Source organism: Protopterus annectens, chromosome 12.part0 (genome assembly GCF_019279795.1).
Source record: "Protopterus annectens isolate FY-2018-M chromosome 12.part0, PAN1.0, whole genome shotgun sequence".
In the NCBI taxonomy this organism is placed as follows: domain Eukaryota; kingdom Metazoa; phylum Chordata; order Ceratodontiformes; family Protopteridae; genus Protopterus; species Protopterus annectens.
In genome coordinates this window covers 1,265,445,135-1,265,459,253 of record NC_056746.1, presented here as the reverse complement: position 1 = coordinate 1,265,459,253, position 14,119 = coordinate 1,265,445,135, and the positions used below count along the sequence as shown (strand labels likewise).

The window sequence follows — 14,119 nt, the reverse complement described above, 5'->3', positions numbered from 1 at the left end:
ATCAGAAGTACTGCATCAGTTGTAGACACTGTACATATGAAGAGAAGTTACATTGGTAGAAAGCATGCATTACAGAGTTACCAAATGGTAAAGAGTTTGCAGGGGCTGGGGTTTGAACATAGACGTGGAAAACTGTGAATGTGTGCACTGAAAGACAAAGGATGTAATTTGAATGTGTCATGTTGTGTAAGGCCAAGTTGGAAATGTGAGATTGAGGAGGAGGGACTGGCATGAAGTGGGACCGAGTGGCAGCTAGAAGGAGGTCATTTCACAGCAGACGTGCAAAAAATACTGTTTTATGTTTGAGGAGGCAGGACCCTGTCATGTATGCTTGAAATAGTTGTGTGGTGTATCGTTAGAGGGTTACATAGTTGCTTGTAACAGAGTAAGAAAAGGATGGGATAAGGGTAGTTAGGGCAGCTGACTGAGGCTGACTGCTGCCTGTGTCATAGGCATCTTAAATGACTGATATGAAATCTGAATTTAAAACCTTAAAAGGTGTTTGTACGACTGTAAATGCCAAATGTCTGTACCACTGAACTGGGATCCTGCAGACAGTGCAGGTGCTATATATATGAGCTTGGGAACCACAAGATGGAAAGGCAGTGTGCCTGTTAATCAAGATGAATTACCTTAGTTAGGGGTTTATTGCATTCTGTGGAATAGCAGGAAAATTTAAGCATGATGTTTATTAATTTCACAAATCCTGAGGGTGTTTTAGCATACTATTCTGATAATGACCAGGACAAAGCTTATTCTGTGTTTTCTTCATAACACCTGATCCTCACTCTGAGGAGAGTGTTCCCTCAGTTCCTTATATAGAGGAGTTTTCTTTTTCTGAGACTGTGTCCAAGGTGAGTGAAGTATTTTTATGCAAAAAATGAATGCCCTTTAACAAGATTCTATGATATGTTAAAAAGTGGGCATGCCACATATTGCAGAGATATTTGCTGATAATGTGCCAGCCTTAGGTGTATTTTGATTCTTTATACAGTAATCCTGATAGTCAATATTCAGTGCATAAAAAGGTAGTCTTATAAACTCCCTAAGTCTAACAAGTAGTTTTTCCACCTCAGGCTTGAACCAGCAGCTTTTTATTTCTTCAGCTACTAACAAGGTTCTGGTCAATAATAATCCTTCATCTTCAGACAGGAACGATAAAGCTCTTGACAGCTTTGAAAAGATATTTCTTTCTTCCACTTAGCCTTCAGAATTGTGAACTACAAAACTTGTATGGTGAAATATTTCTTAACTTGTGTGGGTAGTATAAGGAAATTTTCTGCTGCATTTATCTCAGAATGTAGGTCTTTTATGAATCCTGTTATTGCTACTTTTTCAAGAGTCTAAACATTCTTTAAAAAAATGTGTATGTGCTGATTCTTCCCAGGGCTACAGCTGCTGATGTGATGAGAGGTTTGCTTGGATGCATAATCCAGTTTTCTGAAGAAGCAAAGTATGATCATTTGAATTCTCCTTTGAATAAGGAGATTTTGTCTGGTCTTTCTGCTTCTTGGGTACTCAAGCAGTTTGAAGAATGAGGCAAATTGGTCCAGGGAATTACTATTATTTCTCAGCCAATTTTTCTAAATCTTCCAAAAAAAAAAAAGCTTTTCTTTTTCAAAAAGCAAAATGGGCAATCCCAACAAGCTTCCAGGAAAGAATGATCTAAAAAGAAATGACTGGAGAGGTCCAACCAAAAGCAGGGAACCTTTCAGCAAAAGGGGCAGGCCTCTATAACAGATTGAGTATGCCAGTATTCCTTCTTCCCTTCCCACACCCCCTGCCTCTTCACCTTATAATCTGGTCCAGAAAATGGTTCTAAATCCTTCTGTTTGGCAGCAGATTGCTTCAAACAAATGGATTATGAGAGTAGTTCAGGAGGGTTACAAATGGCACTGGATAGACCTACACCTTTTTGGACAATTGCTTCTCCCCATCTTCTAAATGAGACAGAATGTTTGTTTTTCCTCAGGTTCTTCATCATATGTTTTCCCTGTAGGTCATAGAATAAGTGAGTGTCAAAACCTAAGGGGAGAAGGTTTTTATTCCAGAATGTTTCTGGTGCGAAAGAAGGATCCTTGTAGCAGACCAGTACTTGATCTATCCTTTCCCAACTTGTTTGTGAAAATATCCAAGTTCAAGATACTGACCTTACAAAATCCGTTATTTCTTATTCCTCTTCTTGGCTCTATGGTAACTCTAGACTTTAACGATTCTTATCATCACATCCCTGTTGCCACATAGTTTAGAGGTTTTCTTGGATTTTCTGTTTTTGATCATCAATTTTCTGCATTACCATTTGATGTACAGCTTCAAGGGTGTTTACAAAATAATAGATTTTTGCAGACTGCATGGCAGGCACATATATACTTATTTAGATGACTTGTTTATCTTGCAGAGTCTTTTCCAGATGTCAAGAGTCCCTTTCATAGGTTGCATATCTCTTCCTCAATTTGAGTATTGGCTTCTTGAATGGTATATTGGCAAGGGGTGGTGGACTATAGAAGCATTCAGTATATATTTTTACAAAGCATTACAAACTGGATTCCTTTGCCAGGTCAAGGACAGTCTTTGCTAGGAGCATATAGTCAAGGGACTCCTGGATCTTAATCCTTCCTATGGTAATCTGCCCAAATAGTTATAGGCTGCAGTAGCAGCTTTGAAAATGATGAACATAGAACAATTGTTCGGTTGCATTTACCATAACAGTAGATGTTTGATTTCTGCACTGCTGCAGTAGCTGCACACTTTTCTCCCTTTTGGGGGAAAAAGTCCTGAAGAAATTGGTGCCCAGACTGCTGTCTATCTCAAGACACAGCAGCCGGGGTGCATATGTGGAGTAGAGCCAGGTACTTTTGGAGATTGGTCTGTAGTTATATTATGGGCAAGATGTAACCCAAGTAGCTATAGGCTATTGCAGCTGTGAGGAATTCAAACATCTACTTTTATGGTAACGGCAACCTACACAACTGTGTAACTGTACTTTTGTCATCTCAGACACCTTCTGTTCAAAAATCTTACTGAAATAAATGGACCTGTTTTACTTTCTGTCATCAAACAAGGGCATAGATCCTTTTCAGTCCCTATTCCTTTAGTTGTCCATTAGTTGTCTAAAATGTTTGACTGTGGACTCTGTTACTCTTCCAGTAAAGTTTATTTTGCTGCTTTTTCTAATTTTCATGTGGGATATAATAGTTCTTGTCTTACATTGTTTACAGTCTGTAAAGTTGTTTTAATTGTTACTTTCTGTCATAGGCCTCTGTTATTTCACTTCCTGTTCCACATGGGGAAAAGTGGGGAAATGTATTCCATGTTAGAAAGGCTTAGCCTTCTTTTTAAACCAGATGCCTCAGTGGAGCTAAACCTCCTGCCTTGGAAGACTGTCAGACATATCAAAAGGAATAGCAAACAGGATCATCCTATTTGCTGATAGTGCAAAGATAGATGCAAGAAATAAGAGAGAGGGAGAATAGTCTTGTGGATGATTTTGAAAATGTAAACAACTGTGCAGAAGGGTGACGGATGCGATTCAGTGCAAGAAAATGAAATGCATTGCAGTTGGACCACAGCTGCCCTGGTGCGAAGTATCAGTTGGGAGGACTGAACGGATAACAGTAGAGCAGGAAAAAGGTCTGAGGGGTTTGCATTATACCTGACTTGGACCACCAGTAGTAGACTGAATGAGCAATGGCAGTAGTAAATAGAAGGCTGGTATGTATCCTCAGAGATGGTGATTCCAGAACAAAGAGGTAATGTTTCAGTCTTTACAGTGGCTTGCTTTTGACTGTTGATTATTGAAGTAGTTCTGGAGGCCTTTTAAGTACAAGGACACTAGGCTGCTGTAAGTAATAAAGTGGAAACTACCAGAAAAGATCTGTGGGATGGAGAGGAAGGGATATGACTAGAGGCAAGATGAGCTAGAGTTCTTATTTGAGACAAAAAGAAATGGGAGACATGGTATTTGGTGCATATGTTGTTGTCAAGGAGGTTTTGAAGGGGTCATCAAATAAAGACAGATAAGGAAGGAGAGGACTATTTGTTTTCTGGATTTCAAAGTACTTTCTCTCATACAGGGTTTATAGACTCATGGAATTTTCTTCCAGAATGGATGGTGAAGAATGAATTGACAGAGGCATTGAAGAATCCATGACAGAGGTAGTAAAATGGTAAGAGGGAAGGTAGGGATAGAAAAGAGCACGCTGAATAGAGTTTTTGTATGCTTCTGCCAAGCGTATGAAATGTAATGTGAAGTAATATATCCAGTAACCATTACTTCTTCTTCTAAAAGAATTTCAGAATTAGTTCATTGTTCTTTCTGTCAAGTTTTTCCATGTTTAGTGTCCCAACAGTTGCTATGGAGTATAACTTAAACCAGTCTGTTAACCTACTTGTTTTCTTTCCTCAGTTTTCTGATTGATGGGTAATGTCTTCCCCGTTGAATGGATGTCATCGTGCAGCTTAGATTCTGTATGGACAAGACCAAGTTTTTCACAAGGATGACCATTTGTTTCCTTTGCCTAATTCAGAATAGGTAAGAAGGTTTCTAAGCTCACCTTTTCTGCATGGTTAGGTAGCTTCATTGAATTTTGTCACACCCCTAATGGAATGCTTTTACTTGTAACTTCTGAGAGATCATTCAGATAGTGCTAGGGCTACTTTTACTGCCTTTTTCCATAGTACCACTCAAACATTTGTGCAGCTACAGCTTGGTCTTCCCTGAAAATTTTTATTGGGCACTGAAAGCTTATTTCAAGGTTCAGGTCTTGTTTTGGAGCCACTTGTTGTATATGGTATGTTCTCTTGAAGGAAGTCATCATGGAGGATTAACTAGAGACTCTTCTGTCATATATAACTAACAGGTAGAAGCTACGTCTTCTGTAATGTACCCTTCTTCTTTTCTCTGACTTTTGGTGCATGTGCTGTGAAGTTTCTTTTCTGTGCTGTTTTTTTCTCCCTCAGATAAGTGGTGCAGTAACATGAAAAACTATATAGTGAGTGCCATGTGTGGAGCATGATGGGAAGTGGAGGGTTCCTGACGCTTGGGATTGTTTGATCTGCCGAGTGGTCTTTATCCCTGCAGCATCAGTACACTTTGGTCACAGAACTGACCTTCTCACAGATTTATCAAATTGAGTACATAACTTTCATTTTTTTTTAAACAACAAATATGTTGGGCTCTCTCAAGTCTGGGAAGAATAATCGTCTAGAACCTCCAGAAACAGTGATCCCTTCTTTTTTTTTTTTTTTTTTAAACATCTTTATTAAATCATCACATTTGAATTGGTAATTTGAATATACATACATTAACTTAAAAGAAAACAAGCCATAGTAATATTTCCATAATTATTGCCCTGCAATAAACGTATACATTTTTTTTTCCACATTTTTTTCAGTCATTCTAACTTTACATAAATTACTTAATTCTTACCTTTCCTTGAACCTAAATCCTCCTCCTAGACATATACCCATCCTGTATTTTTCCTGTTAATTGCACTTATTTCTATGAATTTTACTCCTTCCCTTTTCTAAAGATTCCACCTCCAGTTCTTTTATCTGCTTTACTATATTTAATACTTAAGTTACAGTTGGCTTAAATTTCACTCTTGATTTTTCGTAATTGCTTGTTTGGCAGTCAGTAACATTAAACTTAACAAGGCCCTTACTCTGGCTAGTCATTTCAGATCCCTATATCCTATCTCAAAAGATTAATTTCCTTAGTTGCAACCATTTTTTTCCTCAGTATTTTGATCAAAGTTCCTCTGTAAGGAGTTTTTAAAACTCTGCCAGCTTGTAGCATTCCCCAAACCCACGTTCCATATCACTTTTCTCTTCCCCATGAGGAAAATCCTCCTGAAGTATTCTTGGGATATAAAATACTTTTGCAGCAAAACCCATAAACCTTCTGGATTTAGTTATATACTTGGGAGCCTTACAGATGCCTTTCAGTTGTTCCTTTGTAAACTGCTTTTCCATTCTCCAAATATTTTCTTAAGATTTTTATAGTTATTATGCAGTATTTTTTTACCCCTTTCTAATGATCCCTTCTGTCAACTAAAAACTACCAGAGGTAGTCTTTCACTTAGCACCCTCCTATTTCTTTACATAGCTACATACGTACGTACAAATACTTCAAGCGTAGGCATTTATGCCCTTCTAGCCTGCCAATATACTAAAACACTTGTTCCCTTAATACTTGTCAAGGCTGTTCTTAAAAATATCTAAAATAGTGCTTGTTTTAGTGTAATTTGATATTCCTCCAGCTGCTCTCTCAGCGAACCAATCAGTACACCTCTTAGTCCTATGGAATCTTCTATATAGGTTGTCTGATGATTCTGCATTACTTTTTTGATAACCCCAAACATTCCCAGACGTAGCTGTCTCTAAATGCCCTATATACCTGAATAAGATCTCCTTCTAGATCTCTGTAAGAGACATTGTACAAGTTCAGATATTTTAGTCTTTCATAATAACTTAAATTTTTAACATCCATGGATGCCCTTGCTATATTTCTGCTGTATTCTTTCCACTTTACTCCTGCTTATTTTCTTATAAGGTTTCCATATTGTTATTCCATACTCAAGTTTGGTCAATCATTAGCCGACCGGAGGTCCATTGTGGCGACCCCTAACGCCGAAAGAAAGACTTTATAATATTTTTTATACAATCTATAGTTCTATAACTGTCACTAATCAATTGGTTGATACAATTCTCAGAAGATGGATTAACCCATATAACCAGGACCTTAAATGAATCTACAGTTTCAATCACTGTGTGCTGTATTAAATATTCACCTTGCAATTCATGTCTCTCAAATTTCATATGCTTAGTTTTTGATGTATTTATTGGCATATTATTCTCTTGTGCCAGAATGGTCAATTTGCCCACAGTTTTTTGCAGGTGGAGTTCCCTAAACTGGTGACACTATTTGGCATACCTAATGTACACAAAGATAGAGAACATCCTCCTTTTCGGCCAATAGTGTCAGCCAGTTTTTCTAAGAAAGAACCTATGTCTGTTTGGTTAGACGACATTTTAATTCCTGTTCTGCAAAAGTCTAAATATTTTTTACGTGATTCTTGGCACTTGCTGGAACTTTTGTCTCAGGTTAATTGGGAATATTTTCCTTTTACTTTCGCTTCACTTGATGTGACTTCATAATGCACATATGTTGAACAAGAAAGTGGTTTGAATTTGTTGAGAGTATTTAAGTCAGTATACTAACATTGACAATGACATGGGAAATGCTGTTTTTGTCCTTATGGAACTTATACTTGAGAATAATTTTTCTAAGTTTGAATATCTTTTGTTTCAACAAACCACAGGTGTGGTCATGGGGTTACAAGTAGCCCCATCATTTGCTAATTTGGTCATGGCCATGTGGAAATTGCAACATCTTACCACACATGCCATGGCTGACAACATAGTCTTTTATAGATGTTACATTGATGATTTAATTTTTTTGTGGAGGGGTGATATGGAATCCTTTTCTATATTTGTTTGTGCTTTGAACAATTCAACTAACTTTATTAAGTTTACCATTGAACATTTTGGTAATGAGAGAGATTTTTTGGATATCCATTTGAAAATAGACTCCCTCAACTGGGATTTTTTTATTCAGATTTACAGGAAATCTACATTTCTGAATCAATATTTACACACAGACATTTTGCATCCTAATTCCATGAAGCGTGGGTTAGTTAAGGGACAGTTTATACATTTGAGTCATTTAACTAATGACAATTTGGTTTTCATTAATGAGGTCAGGAAATTATTTTTTTTTTCAGCAGCGGAGTTACGACTCCGTTTGGTTGGATAACATCATTTCTGAGGTTATGGGGCTTGGAGACAACATAGCACGACCAATTTTGGGTAGTGAAGGTATGGATAACAGAGTCTGAGTTTGCAGCTATGGTAATTATTCCTAGGGCTGCACATGAAAAAACAGTGAATTATAGGTTGGCATACCCCATTCCAATATCTAATGAAATGGGCACGATAAGGTCCATTCTTTTTGACAATTGGAAGGTTAATCTGGGTAATCCAGATTTAGTTAAAATTTTGAGTAACAAACCATTGTTCACATACAAGAAGACAGTTAACATTAAGTCCATTCTTGAAGGTAGCAGCCGAGATCATAAGTCAAAACTTGACAACCCAGGCACTTACCCATGTGGACAGTGTTGACAATGTACATTTAATATGGGTTCATCTTCTGTTGAATTTAAACACATCAACAGGACTTTTTGGGCTAAGGGGTATTATACTTGTGACACATTAAATGTGGTTTATGTTGTCTGTAATTCTTGTAAATATTTGTATGTAGGAAAAACCATCAGAGCTTTACATAAGAGAGTTTATGAACACATCTTGGCTATTAAGAAAAAAGACCCTTCTAATGCACTAGCCAGACACTCATTGAGTTGTGTGTATTTCAAGAAATGTTCTTTTTTATGTTTTGGAGCAAGTAGATGCCAGTTTGTTTAGTAATAATTTTAAGATTACTTTAGAGTGTCATGAAAGTCTTTGGCAAATTTTATTGGTGGCTGATCAGCCCTCAGGTCTCAACGAAATGGTTAATATAAAGTGCTTTTGCAAGCACAAAGACCTTGAAACTTTATTTGTATTATTTAATTATTTGTTTTTTATAGCATTTGTAAATAAGTATTTTTTATACTAAAGTGCTTTTTATACTAAAGTTTATTAAGGTATGGTTATACTGCCTTTAGTATTGGCATCAATGTGTTAATGTGGTTTATATACTGAAATGTACCTTTAAATTTTGAATGGTTTGCCATCATGTGACCTTTGAAATTTGTATTTATGGGCTTGTGTGATGGGTGGCCGTTTCTGAAGTCCAGTTGAATTAAAAGTGGATGAAAGCGCTACGTTGGTGTCTGGATTCTTTTGGTGCATTGTCTACAGTTTTAGAGTTATTTTGTTTTTTTGGTGGTGGTCTGCATTTCTACATTGTCTTTATTATTAACATCCTGGATTCCTCTGTACTCTTTCCAGTTTACTCATGCTTGTTTTCTTATAAGGTTTCCATATTGTTATTCCATACTCCAGTTTGGGTCAATGTAACCAATAAACAATGACTTCATCATTTCTGGTTTCTTGGACTTTATAATTTTTTTATACAACCTGTAGTTCTATAACTGTCGCTAATCAGTTGGTTGATACAATGTGAAAAACTCAAAAGATGGATCTAACCATATACCCATGTCCTTAAATGAATCTACCGTTTGTCACTGTGTGCTGCATTAAATATTCACCTTTCAATTTATGTCTCCCAAATCTCATATGCTTAGTTTTTGATGTATTTATCAGCATATTATTCTCTTGTGCCAGAATGGTCAATTTACCCAATTTCAGGTCATCTGCATATAGACCATAGAGCACCTCAGATGAAAAGGTTAGGTCTGAAAGCTGCACTCTAAACAAGAGCGTAGGACAGAGCCATGTGGGTCACCCTGACATAACCAAGAATTTCACCTATCCAATTTCTGTATGATACTTGCAATGTCCTGTTTGTAAGCCATGCAGCTGTGCATCTTGTCAAGAGTACATCGATACCTAGGAGCTGTAATTTATTGATCAGTGTTTTGTGTATGACCCTATCAAATGCTGAAGTTAAATCTATATAAATTAACACCATAGCATAATTTTTCATTTATAGCTGTTATTGTATTGTTGTAGAATATGTTACAGGTGTTAATAGCTCTATTTTCAACATATGCATGCTGATGTATGATTTCAAGTCACAACCTATCCAATTTTGACAGTAACTTATTCAGTATTATCTTATCTGTTGTTTTTCCACAACATGAAAGTAGACTTAAGGGTCTGTGTGACTGTGGGTTTGCCCTACTCTCCTTTCCCTTAAAAGACAAGTTTAATAAGAGCATGTCTCCAATCTTGAGGAATGTCCCCATATTTATATGACCTAGTGAATAATAGATATAATGGTACTGTAAAAGTTCTTGCTGAAGTGTTCTCAGGTCATTATTACTAATTCTCTTGCCTCGCTGTGCTTTGTTTGGATCCAGTTTGTGTAGGTCCTTTTCAATATAATCTAATTTAATTCCGATATCTGAAGTTATCTAGATGTCACTAGGACAAATTATCACCCCCTTTGTGGAGCCAAATTGTTTTGCATAAAATTTTGTAAATATATATTATAATCTGTTGTCTGAGAATACATTTTAGAGTCTACACACAGTTGATTAATTTGTATGTTTTACTTCTTCTGCATCTTGTGTATCTATAAAAATGTTTCCTATTACGGTCAACATCTTTATATAAATTTTCTTATTATTTTTATTTTGTCTCGCACTGTACTTAACTTTTGTCCATCCTGTTTAATTCAGTTTTGAACGATGTAGTTAGACCTGTCTTCCATTTCTTATATTTTTGTCTCTCACCTTAATCAGGTATCTTGTTCTTATGGAAATGTACCCCCCTGACATTGTATGCCTAGATCCTGATGTTAAACATTTTTTTGCACTGAGTCTCTCTACAAAACTTTCCACATTCCATGCAGTTTTTCTACTGAGCACATCACTCCAGTTAATTTTACATAGTGATTGCTTTGCTTCCATATAATCTGTTAATCTTCTGTGCACTGGTTTAGGTTTCAGTTTGGCAGAATTGTCTAGCAACAAATTAACCTTTAATAACCCCATGATCACTGCACATCAGCAGTGGTAATTTCTTTCGGAACACAAACAATGTCTAATATTTTCCATTCCTTGGTAGATTTTTTTACAATCTGAAGCAACAGTTGTTCCTGAACATATGCTGGGAGTAATTTCCTTACTCATGTTGTTGAATCAATGTTATTCCAGTCAGTTTCTGGTAAATGTAAGTCCCCAGCTAATATTATTCATCCGTCCCGTGTTTCATGTAAGAAATGTATGAACTCTAGGTCATCTCCATTCGACTTTCCCTATCATAACACCTCCATTTGATTTTTTTTTTTGTTAGAATGTGTGTTACAGTAAAAACATTTATACCCTGACAGAACTGGTTTCCAGTCATTGTTCTTTAACCATGTTTCATAAACAATAGCTTCAATGTTGTGGAAATGTAGTACATTTTCCAATAAAAAGACTTTTATTATTAATGCTGCTAGAATTACCAACCATCCGAGATGCATCAAATGTTACTATTTGTGAACTGTTAAATTTTCGACCTGCCAAAAATCCTGCCTAGTGTTTGTCAAATGTATCTTGAGTAATGCATGCTATCCTGTCTGAACACGTGTGCCCCAAAATACACATTTCCATTTTTTAAAACGGGACATTTTTTCCACGTAGATATTTACCCCCAAAAATCTTTCCAGTCACGGTGACCTGAATATCTTTTCTATATGTGATTTGTGAAAATTGCATCCTAACACCAGTACAACCTGTACTATCAAAGAGGGCTGTAAGTTCTGTACTAACAGTCAGACAATTTGTATTGACATGAATAAAAACATCCATACTTCCTTACATTAAAGCATTCTAAGGCTTGTTTCACATCTTTTATTTTTTGCTCTTGGGAAGCATAACACTATGTGATGTTCATCATCTTTGCAAATGTAAGTATCAGTTCCCGCTAATAATAGAATCTCCAATTACAAGAATATCTTTTTTGACCAGATCTGAAGAATCTTCGGCTTCTAATACTGTAATATCTGCTCTGTCAATTGTTACAAAGGAATGATCTTCATCACCATTAAAGTTTTTAATCTCACTGTTTTCATTGTGTATTAAATTTGCAAGCATGCAATTCTCATCCAGCTGGCTTCGTACATTCACAGCTTGAGCCATGCAGTCAACATCTGTCTTTTCTTTTTTTCTCACAGTAATGTTCTTCAGTCCTTCCACGTTCAGTTTTGATTTCTTCCTTTTCACCTTTTGCATCTTTTTTCTACTTTCTTTTTTGGAAAAATGATGCCTTTTTCTGTAGACTGGAGGTTTTCAGATGGAAAAATATTGTCATTCCCTGTAACCTGTATTACATAACAAAGCAGTGTCCTTTTTAGTACATATTGTCTTTCCTTTACAGTCATTAATCAGTTTTTTTACTTTATTTGTTGTGAACTTCTTCCTTCCTTTCTTATTTTTTTTTTTGTTTCCTTCGAAACAAACAAGTTCCTCAGATTGCTGAATACTTGCATCCAGAATTCCAAAGTTGTCAGGGGCATTGTCTTGTTTCATGGGGTTGAATGATCTTTAGACAATAGATGCATCATTTCCTAAATGTGTTCTTTTTGCTGTTTGCCTAACATTATGTATCTCACCAGTCTAGTCATTAATATATGTAACAACAGTTCTCCGAGCCATGCCAATTGCACAAGTGCAAGTGTCATCATCAAGTCTAGATAGCAAATCATCCAGCTTTAACAGTGTTATCAGATGTTACCTTTAAATATTCACAGCATTTTCATACTGTACAAGATATCTGTGCTTTGGCAAATCATTAATGCTATATGTATTTAAGGAATCCATATTCAGCTTCCAACAAATAAAAAATTACAAAAGAAAAGACTAATCAAAATCAGTAACCACAGAATTCAAAGAGAATTTAAACCAACTTCTATGAGAAAAATCACACAAGCAGTTTACAACTAAATACTAAAGTAAGTACAGTGATGTTGTTCTGACCGTACAAGCTCTGAAAGTTCTTTTCCCCTGTACTCTGATTTAAAAAAAAATAATCTGTGCTAGGGAAGGTAGTCTGTAACCCGCAGTCCACATTTTTGCTTCATCTTATCCGTCTGAGTTACTTCCTCCCAGAACCTTGGCTCCTTTTCCTAAAGTAAATTCCAGCCCACTTATTTTCAATTTTCTATACCCCTACTTGCAGTCATCTGTATTAGCAAAAATCTCCTCTCTGTTCTTGTGTTAGCTTAGTTTTTAGAATACTTTCAGTCACTTTATGAATATAATTTTCTGTGTTTTTTTGTTATTCTCCTTAAGGACTTGCATCCTTCTCTCCTTTTATTTCTCAAAAAACAGTTCCCCCTCAATTTCGCCAGCCCCTTGCCCTTTGATTTATTACCTTCTGCTTGAGTTATGCATATGAGCCTTAATTGCATACCTCTAAAGTATGACTTCATATCAGGTAATCCTAAACCATCTGGTTCTACATGGACAGTCAACTTGTTCCACTTAACTCTTGCCATCCTTCCTACCCAAATACATTTTTTCCAAGTATTTTTATTAATTATCAATCACAACTTCTTCTCCAGTTCTTAAAATGTCTGCCCTGTACATAAAACTAAAGGGACTAAATACTTTCACTGCTGGTATCTTGCTGTCCATAATCAAGAGCCTCCAGTTTCTCAATTTTTGTGTTATCTTTTAGTCTCTTCCCACATGTTCTTTGATGCCGTTACGTAGTCCTTTTCATTCCATACTCCTAAATATTTAATTTTATCACATTCCCATAAGTATTGGTACTGCCGAATCAATTTCTGTGTGAGGGGACATAGTTTACCACTATAGTCTTTGCTTTGCCTTCATATATCATGCATCAGGAAAAAGCTTGAAACTGTGTTAAAATGTTTCAAAACACTGAAGTGCACTTTTCTGGGTTTATCAAATGCAAAATAATATCATCTGCAAATAAACTTAACTTTTCTTGATTTCCATACAAGTTGTATCCTTGAATTTGACTCGCTTTTGCTAACTGTTCCAAATAGAAAGCAAGTAACAGCCTAGAAAGAGGACACCCCTTTCTAGCAAGTTATTGATTCTTTTAAAATGTTTAGCCTTAAATTTTAAATGCATTATATTTCTTTGTTTAAAGTGCTGATTTACTTTTGTTCATTCAAGAATGTTTTTGTCTTCCCTGTCCGGCCATGCAGTACGTCCTAGTGACCAGTTAATTTCTGTGTCGCTGCAGTAGAAGGCTATACTGCTGAAACAGTGGAAATGTGGTGAGCTGTCATCCTAGACAGATTTTTTTTTTTTTTTACTTGTATGCACCTAACATCCCCTTAAATAGTTAATGATCAACATGAGGGGATATTATTCATGTACATAGGTAGTTACTGCATTTGGCAGCCTTCCCCAGGCTTATGGTGTTGCTATGTCTCCACCGGATTCTGTCTCTGTCCCTGTCTCACACG

The 14,119-nt window shown here is 36.2% G+C and overlaps 1 protein-coding gene across 2 annotated transcripts in view; it reads left to right on the top strand.

Moving 5' to 3' along the window:
- ZHX3 (zinc fingers and homeoboxes 3) overlaps positions 1-14,119 on the top strand; it is a 436,276-nt gene that overhangs the window by 172,339 nt on the left and 249,818 nt on the right. For both annotated transcript variants that reach the window (XM_044090292.1, XM_044090291.1), the window contains exon 2: positions 4,406-4,531. The gene's annotated coding sequence lies outside the window, so the exon portion shown is untranslated. The remainder of the gene's footprint in view (positions 1-4,405; positions 4,532-14,119) is intronic.